Below are 13,114 nucleotides of genomic sequence, written 5' to 3' on the forward strand. Positions count from 1 at the left end.
TATCATGTTTAGATCTTGTGAGCTGCCTATCATGATCAAGATCATCTTATTGTAATGCTACATGTTGTGTTTGTTGGGATCCGATGAATATGGAATACTATGTCAAGTTGATTATCGATCTATCATATATGTGTTGTTTATGATCCTGCATGCTCTCCGTTGCTAGTAGAGGCTCTGGCCAAGTTGATACTTGTAGCGTGTCTTGATCTCCCCGGCAACGGCGCCAGAAAAAGAGCTTGATAGCGTGCAAGACACACGTCCGTTGGGAACCCCAAGAGGAAGGTGTGATGCGTACAGCAGCAAGTTTTCCCTCGGCAAGAAACCAAGGTTATCGAACCAGTAGGAGTCAAGGAACACGTGAAGGTTGTTGGTGGCGGAGTGTAGTGCGGCGCAACACCAGGGATTCCGGCGCCAACGTGGAACCTCGCACAACACAATCAAAGTACTTTGCCTCAACGTAACAGGTGAGGTTGTTAATCTCACCGGCTTGCTCTGTAAACAAAGGATTAGATGTATAGTGTGGAAGATGATGTTTGTTTGCGAAGAACGAGTAAAGAACAATTGCAGTAGATTGTATTTCAGATGTAAAGAATGGACCGGGGTCCACAGTTCACTAGTGGTGTCTCTCCCATAAGATAAATAGCATGTTGGGTGAACAAATTACGAGGTTGGGCAATTGACAAATAAAGAAGGCATAACAATGCACATACATATATCATGATGAGTACTATGAGATTTAATCAGGGCATTACGACAAAGTACATAGACCGCTATCCAACATGCATCTATGCCTAAAAAGTTCACCTTCAGGTTATCATCCGAACCCCTTCCAGTATTAAGTTGCAAACAACAGAAAATTGCATTAAGTATGGTGCGTAATGTAATCAACACAAATATCCTTAGACAAAGCATTGATGTTTTATCCCTAGTGGCAACAGGACATCCACAACCTTAGAACTTTCTCGTCACTGTCCCGCGATTCAATGGAGGCATGAACCCACTATCGAGCATAAATACTCCCTCTTGGAGTCACAAGTATCAACTTGGCCGTAGCCTCTACTAGCAACGGAGAGCATGCAAGAACATAAACAACATATATGATAGATTGATAATCAACTTGACATAGTATTCAATATTCATCGGATCCCAACAAACACAACATGTAGCATTACAAATAGATGATCTTGATCATGATAGGCAGCTCACAAGATCTAACATGATAGCACAATGAGGAGAAGACAACCATCTAGCTACTGCTATGGACCCATAGTCCAGGGGTGAACTACTCACACATCGATCCGGAGGCGATCATGGTGATGAAGAGACCTCCGGGAGATGATTCCCCTCTCCGGCAGGGTGCCGGAGGCGATCTCCTGAATCCCCCGAGATGGGATTGGCGGCGGCGGCGTCTCTGGAAGGTTTTCCTTATCGTGGCTCTCGGTACTGGGATATTCGCGACGAAGGCTTTAAGTAGGCGGAAGGGCGGAGTCGGAGGGCTGACAGGGGGGCCACACCATAGGGCGGTGCGGCCCCCCCTTGGCCGCGCCGGCCTATGGGATCGGCGCCCCGTCGCCCCACTTCGTTTCCCTTTCGGTCTTCTGGAAGCTTCGTGGAAAAATAAGACCCTGGGCGTTGATTTCATCCAATTCCGAGAATATTTCCTTTGTAGGATTTCTAAAACCAAAAACAGAAGAAAACAGCAATTGGCTCTTCGGCATCTCGTCAATAGGTTAGTGCCGGAAAATGCATAATAATGACATAAAGTGTGTATAAAACATGTGAATATCATCATAAAAGTAGCATGGAACATAAGAAATTATAGATACGTTTGAGACGTATCAAGATGCATGCTGGATAGCGGTCTATGCTCTGTCGTAATGCCCTAAGTAAATCTCATAGTAGTCATCATGATATGTATGTGCATTGTTATGCCCTCTCTATTTGTCAATTGCCTAACTGTAATTTGTTCACCCAACATGCTATTTATCTTATTGGAGAGACACCGCTAGTGAACTGTGGACCCCGGTCCATTCTTTTACATCTGAAATACAACCTACTGCAATCATTATTCTCTGCTGTTCTTTGCAAACAAACATCATTCTCCACACCATACGTTTAATCCTTTGTTTACAGCAAGCCGGTGAGATTGACAACCTCACCGTTAAGTTGGGGCAAAGTATTTTGATTGTGTTGTGCAGGTTCCACGTTGGCGCTGGAATCCCTGGTGTTGCGCCGCACTACACTCCTTCACCAACAACCTTCACGTGGCCTTCATCTCCTACTGGTTCGATAAACCTTGGTTTCTTACTGAGGGAAACTTGCTGCTCGTACGCATCACACCTTCCTCTTGGGGTTCCCAACGGACGTGTGCATCACGCGTCATCAAGCTAATTTACGGCGCCGTTGCCGGGAGATCAAGACACGCTGCAAGGGGAGTCTCTCACACCCAATCTCTTTACTTTGTTTATTGTCTTGCTTTATTTTATTTTCTGTCTTGTTTGCTTTCTTTATATCAAAAACACAAAAAATTAGTTACTTGTTTTACTTTATTTAATTCGGTTTGCTTTACTTATTTTTATAATTGTTAAAATGAATACTCCTGAGAACACTAAGTTGTGTGATTTCACTAGCACAAATAATAATGATTTCATATGCACACCCATTGCTCCACCTGCTACTACAACAGAATTTTATGAAATTAAACCCGCTTTACTAAATCTTGTTATGAGAGAGCAATTTTCTGGTGTTAGTTTTGATGATGTTGCTGCCCATCTTAATAATTTTGTTGAACTTTGTGAAATGCAAAAGTATAAGGATGTAGATGGGGACATTATAAAACTGAAATTGTTTCCTTTCTCCTTAAGAGGAAGAGCTAAAGATTGGTTGCTATCTTTGCCTAAGAATAGTATTGATTCATGGACTAAATGTAAAGATGAAGATATTATCCAACTGCTAAAATTATATCTTTGAGAAGTAGAATTATGAATTTTAAGCAATTGGATAATGAACATGTTGCCCAAGCATGTGAAAGAATGAAATCTTTGGTAAAGAATTGCCCTACCCATGGACTGACTACTTGGATGATCATCCAAACCTTTTATGCATGATTAATTTTTTCTTCAAGGAACCTATTGGATTCAGCTGCTGGATGTACTTTTATGTCCATCACTTTGGGTGCTGAAACAAAGCTTCTTGATGATATGATGATCAACTACTCTGAATGGCACACTGAAAGGACTCCTCAAGGTAAGAAGGTAAATTATGTTGAAGAAACCTCCTCCTTGAGTGATAAGATTGATGTTATTATGTCTATGCTTGTTAATGGTAGATCTAATGTTGATCCTAATAATGTTCCTTTAGCTTCATTGGTTGCTCAAGAAGAGCATGTTGATGTGAACTTCGTTAAAAATAATAATTTCAACAACAATGCTTATAGGAATAATTTTGGTAACAACTATAGGCCATATCCTTCTAATAATGGTAATGGTTATGGTAATTCTTACAACAATAGTAGGAGTGTACCCTCTGGTCTTGAAGTCATGATTAAAGAATTTATTAGTACACAAGCTGCTTTTAACAAATCTGTTGAGGAAAAGCTTGGTAAAATTGATGTTCTTGCTTCTAAGGTTGATAGTCTTGCTGCCGTTGTTAATCTTGATGATAATTCTATAAAGAAACATTTGGGGAGGATTGACAATGTTCACATTATGGTTAACAATAACCTTTTCCCCGTTGATTTTGTTGTCTTGGATATTGAATGCAATGCATCTTGTCCTATTATTTTGGGAAGACCCTTTCTTCGAACTGTTGGTGCTATTATTGATATGAAAGAAGGAAATATTAAATATCAGTTCCCTCTTAAGAAAGGTATGGAACACTTCCCTAGAAAGAGAATGAAGTTGCCTTTTGATTCTATTATTAGAACAAATTATGATGTTGATGCTTCATCTCTTGATGTTACTTGATTTGCACTTTCTGCGCCTAGCTGAGAGGCGTTAAAGAAAAGCGCTTATAGGAGACAACCCATTATTTTATTTCTGCAATTTTTGTTTTATATTTGAGTCAAGGTGCTTGTTACTACTATAGCAATACCATTGTATCTTTACTTTATTGTATTGTTGTGCCAAGTAAAGTCTTTGATAGTAAAGTTGATACTAGATTTGGATTTCTGCGCAGAAACAGATTTTTAGCTGTCACGAATTTGAGTTGATCTCTCTGTAGGAGAGTCTAAAAAATCTGCAAAAATTCATGAGTAGTCCTCAGATATGTACGCAATTTTCATTCAATTTGAGCTTCTTCATCTGAGCATGTTAAGTGCCTCGAAAAAATTCGTCTTTACGGACTGTTCTGTTTTGACAGATTCTTCCTTTTATTTCACATTGCCTCTTTTACTGTGTTTGAGTGAATTTCTTTGCTCCATTAAATTTCAGTAGCCTTGGGTAATGTCCGAAGTGTTGGGAATGATTGTGTCCTCTCTGAACATGTGAATTTTTGATTATGCACTAACTCTCTAATGAGATTGTTTTGAGTTTGGTGTGGAGGAAGTTTTCAAGGATCAAGAGAGGAGGATGACATAATATGATCAAGAAGAGTGAAAAGTCTAAGCTTGGGGATGCCCCCGTGGTTCATCCCTGCATATTTCAAGAAGACTCAAGCATCTAAGCTTGGGGATGCCCAAGGCATCCCCTTCTTCATCAACCACTTATCAGGTCACCTCTAGTGAAACTATATTTTTATTCCGTCACATCTTATGTGCTTTACTTGGAGCGTCTGTATGTTTTTATTTTTGTTTATGTTTGAATAAATTCGGATCCTAGCATTCCTTGTGTGGGAGAAAGACACGCTCCGCTTTTTCATATTGAACACTGGTGTTCTTAGTTTTACTTTTAATGTTCATGGCGAAAGTTGAAAGCCGCTTCATTTATTGCTATTTGGTTGGAAACAGAAAATGCTTCATGTGGTAATTGGTATATTGTCTTGAATAATGTGATACTTGGCAATTGTTTTGAGCTCTCAAGTAGATCATGTTTATGCTCTTGCATCATGTAGTTTAAACCTATTAGTGGAGAACTACCGTAGAGCTTGTTGAAATTTGGTTTGCATGATTGGTCTCTCTAAAGTCTAGATATTTTCTGGTAAAAGTGTTTGAACAACAAGGAAGACAGTGTAGAGTCTTATAATGCTTGCAATATGTTCTTATGTAAGTTTTGCTGTACCGGTTCATACTTGTGTTTGCTTCAAACAACCTTGCTAGCCAAAGCCTTGTACTGAGAGGGAATGCTTCTCGTGAGTCCAAAACCTTAAGCCAAAACTTATGCCATTTGTGTCCACCATAACTACCTACTATGTGGTATTTTTCTGGCATTCCAAAGTAAATTGCTTGCGTGCTACCTTTAGAAATTTCATTCCTTGTCTTTGCAATACATAGCTCATGGGAAAGTAGCCTCAAAACTATTGTGGTAAAGAATATGTCGCTTATGTATCTTATTTCTTATAAGTTGCTTGTTGAGCGGTAACCATGTTTCTGGGGACGCCATCAACCTGTACACCATTGTTAAATATCATGTGAGTTGCTATGCATGTTCGTCTTGTCTGAAGTAAGGGAGATTTGCCATGAGTTGAATGGTTTGAGTATGCATATTGTTAGAGAAGAACATTGGGCCGCCAACCAAAGCCATGTATCATGGTGGAAGTTTCAGCTTGGACATTAATCCTCAAATCTCTTATGAGAATATTATCTCGTTGTTGAATGCTTAAAGCATAAAAGAGGAGTCCATTATCTGTTTTCTATGTTGTCCCGGTATGGATGTCCTCAAGTTGAGATCTATCAAAATCGAGAAATCAAATGCGATTTATCTCCTTGGACCTTTGTACAGGTGGCATAGAGGTACCCCTTTGTGACACTTGGTTGAAACATATGTAATGCAATGATAATCCATGGAAATCCGAGTTAATTAGGACAAGGTGCGAGCACTATTGGTATTTGATGCATGAGGCTTGCAACTTATAGGAGGTTTTATGCATAACACATATGAATTATTACTACCGTTGACAAAATTGTTTCCATGTTTTCAAAATAAAAAGCTCTAGCACATGAGTAATTCCTCGCTTCCCTCTCGCGAAGGGCCTTTCTTTTACTTTATGTTGAGTCAGTTTACCTACTTCTTTCTATCTTAGAAGAAAACACTTGTGTCAACTGTGTGCATTGATTCTTACATACTTGCTTATTTGCACTCATAATATTACTTTGTGTTGACAATTATCCATGAGATATACATGTTGAAAGTTGAAAGCAACTGCTGAAACTTATATCTTCCTCTGTGTTGTTTCAAAACCTTCTATTAAGAATCTATTGCTTTATGAGTTAACTCTTATGCAAGACTTGTTGATGCTTGTCTTGAAAGTACTATTCATGAAAAGTCTTTGCTATATGATTCAGTTGTTTAATCATTATCTTTACCATTGCTTTGAATCACTTCATTCATCTCATATGCTTTACAATAGTATTGATCAAGATTATGATAGTAGCATGTCACTTCGAAATTATCCTTGTTATCGTTTACCTACTCGAGGGCGAGTAGGAACTAATCTTGGGGATGCTTGATACGTCTCAAACGTATCTATAATTTCTTATGTTCCATGCTAGTTTATGACAATACTCACATGTTTTATATACACTTTATATCATTTTGATGCATTTTCCGGCACTAACCTATTAACAAGATGCCGAAGCGCCAGTTCTTGTTTTCTGCTGTTTTTGATTTCAGAAATCCTACACAGGAAATATTCTCGGAATTGGACGAAACAAAAGCCCACGGTCTTATTTTCCACGGAGCCTTCCAGAACACCGAAGAGGAGACGAAGAGGGGACGCGAGGCGGCCACACCATAGTGGGGCGCGGCCCCACCCCTGCCGCGCCGCCTTATGGGGTGGGCCCCTCGAGCGTCCCCTGACTCTGCCCCTTCGCCTATATAATCCTTCCGTCGCGAAAACCCTAGTACCGAGAGCCACGATACAAGAAAAGTTACTGAGACGCCGCCGCCGTCAACCTTACCTCGGGGGGTTCTGAAGATCGCCTCCGGCACCCTGCCAGAGAGGGGAATCACCACCGGAGGGCGCTACATCACCATGCCCGCCTCCGGACTGATGCGTGAGTAGTTCATCCTTGGACTATGGGTCCATAGCAGTAGCTAGATGGTTGTCTTCTCCTCTTGTGCTATCATGTTTAGATCTTGTGAGCTGCCTATCATGATCAAGATCATCTTATTGTAATGCTACATGTTATGTTTGTTGGGATCCGATGAATATGGAATACTATGTCAAGTTGATTATCGATCTATCATATATGTGTTGTTTATGATCTTGCATGCTCTCCGTTGCTAGTAGAGGCTCTGGCCAAGTTGATACTTGTAACTCCAAGAGGGAGTATTTATGCTAGATAGTGGGTTCATGCCTCCATTGAATGCGGGACAGGTGATAGAAAGTTCTAAGGTTGTGGATGTGCTTGTTGCCACTAGGGATAAAACATCAATGCTTTGTCTAAAGATATTTCTATTGTTTACATTACGCACGTACTTAATGCAATTGTCATGTTGTTTGCAACTTAATGCTCGGAAGGGGTGCGGATGCTAACCCGAAGGTGGACTTTTTAGGCATAGATGCATGCTGGATAGCGGTCTATGTTCTTTGTCGTAATGCCCTAAGTAAATCTCATAGTAGTCATCATGATATGTATGTGCATTGTTATGCCCTCTCTATTTGTCAATTGCCCAACTGTAATTTATTCACCCAACATGCTATTTATCTTATTGGAGAGACACCGCTAGTGAACTGTGGACCCCGGTCCATTCTTTTACATCTGAAATACAACCTACTGCAATCATTGTTCTATGTTGTTCTTTGCAAACAAACATCATTCTCCACACCATACGTTTAATCCTTTGTTTACAGCAAGCTGGTGAGATTGACAACCTCACTGTTAAGTTGGGGCAAAGTATTTTGATTGTGTTGTGCAGGTTCCACGTTGGCGCCGGAATCCCTGGTGTTGCGCCGCGCTACACTCCTTCACCAACAACCTTCACGTGGCCTTCATCTCCTACTGGTTCGATAAACCTTGGTTTCTTACTGAGGGAAACTTGCTGCTGTACGCATCACACCTTCCTCTTGGGGTTCCCAACGGACGTGTGCATCACGCGTCATCAGGGTACACTTTCCGTCGCTCAATAAATTCCGTGAAAAATGTTTTCAGGTATATAACACATCACTTTATGTGCTAATTTTTGTCCGTTTAGCGTGTTGGCAAATGGTGCACCAGCGCGCTCGGTACGGCCATTTCACATCTCCGAGGGGCGCGTTTGGCCAGATGGCAAACTGGATGTCATATTTATATTCCTCTAATTTTTAAGTTCAAATGATGATATGGATGTTATATTTAGATTCCTCTTATTTTTCTGATCAATTTAGACATATTATTTGTGGAATTTCGATTTTCCGATTTAAAGATATTAATTATTCCATATTAAATAGAAAAAAGACCAAAAAATAAAATCATTTTATTGTTATTTGAATTCAATATTCTTATTACTTATATATTCATTGTTTTTTACTTAAGTAATTTTTTGGAATTCAAAAATAAAGAGGTGTGACATCAAGGTCCAAGAGTTAATAGGGTTGATATGCTATTATTATGAGCAAGGTGTCAATTGTTTAATGGAAGCTCATCCGAATGAAACCAAGAAGTTAAGCGTGCTGAGGCTGGAGTAGTGTGAGAGATGGGTGATCAACTGGAAAGTTTAACCATGATTGTAATTTGACCTAAGATTAAGTGTACTTAGAGTTAAAAGTGTATTAGGTGAAACATAAACAAGTAAAGAAAAGAAAATAAAATAAATGGTGTAAAAAAGTTAAAATTTTTAAAACTCTATGCCGAGGGTTTTTCAGTCGGCATATAAAAAAAAGATTTTTTTCGATCTTTTTTTGAATTTTTTTGGAAAAAAGAAATTTAATTTTTTAAATTAGTATGCCATTGGTGTAGCGTGCTACGCCGAGGGCAGGGCTACGCCGACGACAATAGTGACTCCGCCGAGGGAGGTAGTCGCCGAGGAGCTATGCCGATGACTGCCCTCGGCGTAACCTACGCCGATGGCCAAAACAGGCTACGCCGAGGGTTCCCGACCCTCGGCATATCACCCCATTCCTGTAGTGCGGCAGTTCCCATGGTGCAAGTGCCATGTCCCATGGTGGATCGGTGCGGCAAACTTCTTGATTTGAAGCTTCACTAATGTGAGGCTTTAGAACTTGTGCTATGAAAAGTATGAAATGCCTCAACTGCAAATTCCTTGGCAGCTCAGCCACCGCATGTTCATTGACATGCTATCTGCAAAGTTAGACACCAAGTGCACAACCAGCTATGTAGCTAGCTAATGCTTTACACCAGATATGTGTACGTGCGTTTGACAAGCAGAAGTCTGCACCCGCATCAATGCCTCTCGCCGCCGCCCACTTTCGCTGAGCCCTACCATCTTCATCGGCGAGATTCCCTAAGAATATTCTTCCTGTGCAGTGAGTTTTATTCCGATTCCCTTGAACCGAATCATATCTTAGTTTCTTACAACAACTTTAGCAGACCCGCATCAAGCTCCTAGTTGCATAGTAACTGCCACTTTGTTGAGGGAAAAAGAACCGGTCCACATACCCGTATCGAGCCCCAATCCGGAAAAAATCCAGTCTATCCAATTTCGCGTCGCAAAAACCCCAACTACTCAGTTTCGCGAGCTTTTCCAAGCGCGAACCCCATTCCCACTCATGTGTTGGCGCGAAGGAAATTTCAGCCAATGGTCACAGTACGGGCACCAGAGTCAACCCAAATGCGTCGAAGTCGCTGGAATCAGGACAAAATTGGAGGCAAAGATGGAAGGGATGGAGCTCGCCGATGGAGGGGATAGAGCTCGCCGGCCAAAATTGGACGCGCATGCAAGGTGGGATGGAGGCGCACAGATGGGGCTCTGCCGTGACGCGTCGTCCGCCGCGCTAGGAGAGGAAGGGGCGCACGCGGAGAGGTCGACGCGGAGCAGCGGCGTGGGTGGCGTGCTCATGTGGGGCGGCCAGGTGGGTGCGGGGACGCGGGAGTGGTCTGGCCTGGAAAGTTCGAAAAGAAGAAGAGTGAGAGAAAAAACTGCACTTTCTGGGAATATGCTATTTTACGGTCCGCGTTTCTGGTGTCTGGTCTGGGCGAGGTTTTTTTTAGCTCATAAACAACGTTTGGGGTGCCCGTCATCAGCTTATTTGGGGTTTTCGGTTTTGACAAGTCTGCTAGAGTTGCTCTTGGACCACAACCTGAGCTCGCTTACCACCATGACCCGTCGCTATCTCCTCACCCCTGCTTCCATTGGTGGTGGTTTTTTTACTACCGAGGTTGGGGTGCAGGGGAATTTACATGTGTTGGTTCAGTCTTATACTTCTTGGCCGATATGAATCTGCATTCTTCTGGAGATGGAGATCCTGATGCGGTGGCGGTGGTGACAGGGCAGCCAGGGTGAGCCTGATCCAGCAGTCTAGGTCAGTTTAAGCAAGACAAGGCCATGGCCTCCAACAAGGTTAGTTCTGTTTCGCTTCCTCATCAAAACTTGCATGCCCGCCAATATTTGAGAAACGGTTCGTGATGATAAGTGTATATCTAGGTCTCGTGCACACTCCACAAGGATTTGGATTCTCATGGTACATTAGATATGACCATGATGAATCTTCTAGAAATAGTTTTTTTATTCTATCAATTTTCTTAAAACATAGTAAAATTTGTCCCACACAAGAAAAATGGCATCTTGTCATGTTTCTTCATATGAAATCATTTGTTAGTCATTTTGTGTTTTTGTAGCTTAACCTTATGAAACTAAACGACTAGATGATATCATCATTAGTAAGTAAATATATCTGTGGTGTCTTTCACATACATCTGCTTGGTGCAATTTTTTTCAGGTGAAGTGAGTTCTATCTACATTCACTTGATTAAATGATTTTACATTCTTTAATGTAATAATTAACACATTGGGCTGTCTATGGGTACTTATGAAATTTCCAATTATAGGATGAAAGAATTAACACATTGAAACTGTGCTTCCACATATTTTTATGACAGTTGCACAAACATATTGAGGATCAATGCAAATGTGTTGCCTACATTGAACTATTTATTGGTCTTCTAAATATGATATGAAGCTAACCCATAAATTGGGGATCATGTTTGTAGGTTTACAGCATCTTGCCTTAGTTTTCATTTACATGGCAGATGCTTATAAATTTTCATTATTAAATTATCATCTTCTATAACTCTGACTGAGGTCATCAACTAACATATTTTTTTTCGATAAGGGGTAGCCCCAGCCTCTGCATCAATTGATGCATACGGCTCTTTATTGCTTTATTATCAACTAACATATGCTAAACATATGCAGATGATTACATGTGTACCACAGATCCGGTGGAGACAAGGTCCATCACTCCTTTTCTATTGGTGCCGAGCGCTGGGTTGTGGAACTACCACGGGCATCATCTCCCTCGAGTGGCAGAACAACAACGAGCGGCGGAGAAGAACAAGGGTGTGCCGCCAAGGTGAGGTAATGGCGGCTGCGGTGGGGAGAAGGTGCTCGTCGAGTCTAGTGGCGGGAAGGCAGGGGATTCGGTAGTCTGGTTGCCGACAATAGGGACGTATTGGACGGATACTTAACCAAAGAAAAATAGATGGAGGTACAAATTGGGAAGGTCGAGACTTTGGAGGCAGGTGAGGGGTGGTCGTGCCCCAGTTTGGGTGTAAGTTTCTTTTACTTTTTCATAGTTTCATCGACTCAAGGAAAATTTCATATTAATTAAGGCTTAAAAAGAGAAGTTTGTTTATGAGTATATGTGCCTGCAAAACTACAGCTTTTTGATACGTATTAGTATACTAAATGCATTCGAAACTTTAGATGGTTGCTACTCTAATTATGGCTTCTTGAAATGCATTTTAATTTCGAACTATACGGCTATTTTTTTATAAGTGTGAAACCTAAAGAAATCATGAGACCGTGGCAACACACGGGCATTGTACTAGTATATATTGAAGTCAATTTGTTGAGAAGTTCAGTTTGAACGATTACACCAAGTCGCCGCCGTAGACTCCATAACTATAAGCCCTAGATCCAATGTGTAAACTTCGTCGGGTGCATCTATAGGTCCTTCGAGTTGGTCTTCTAGTCTTGTACAATCTTGTGATTAAAGCCCTAGTATCCACCGTATATTAGTATCCACATATGTGTCTGTATAAGGTGTATTTTAAAAAATGCATACCACTTTCGCCGAGCCCTACCATCTTGATCGGCGAGATTCCCTAAGAATCTTCTTCCTGTGCAGTGAGTTTTATTTCGATTCCCTTGAACCGAATCATATCTTAGTTTCTTACAGCAACTTTAGCAGACCCTGCATCGAGCTCCTAGCTGCATAGTAACTGCCACTTTGTTGAGGGGAAACAAAACCGGTCCACATACCGTATCGAGCCCCAATCCGGAAAAAAATCCAGTCTATCCAATTTCGCGTCGCAAAAACCCCAACTACTCAGTTTCGCGAGCCTTTCCAAACGCGGACCCCATTCCCACTCCTGTGTTGGCACGAAGGAAATTTCAGCCAATGGTCACAGTACGGGCACCGGAGTCGACCAAAATGCGTCGGAGTCGCTGGAATCGGGGCAAAATTGGAGGCGAAGATGGAAGGGATGGAGTCCCCAATCCACTATGGAACCTTAGGGTGGTCACCGAACCCGCACAAAGCTTGGGGCTATCTCCACAACTTAATTAGAGGATCCCAATAAATCGCCACAAAGGCCTTGCCCTTGAAGAATCTTTACTACTTAATTGGAGTCCCCAAGAACACCACAAAGACCACAAAGACCACTAACCCGTCTAGGGTCCAAATACCCAAGAGGAACAAGCTCCCGGAACAAGCTTCCCGAAGTGAATATCTCACGTAACTCTCACCTCCACGTATCAACCGGGGAGAAGTCAAACCGATGCACCAAATGCAAATGGCAAGAACACCACAAAGATGCCCAAATTCTTCACTCTCAACTTCAACAAAGCTACTAAAG

This window comes from Lolium rigidum, chromosome 7, assembly GCF_022539505.1.
Source record: "Lolium rigidum isolate FL_2022 chromosome 7, APGP_CSIRO_Lrig_0.1, whole genome shotgun sequence".
NCBI lineage: Eukaryota > Viridiplantae > Streptophyta > Magnoliopsida > Poales > Poaceae > Lolium > Lolium rigidum.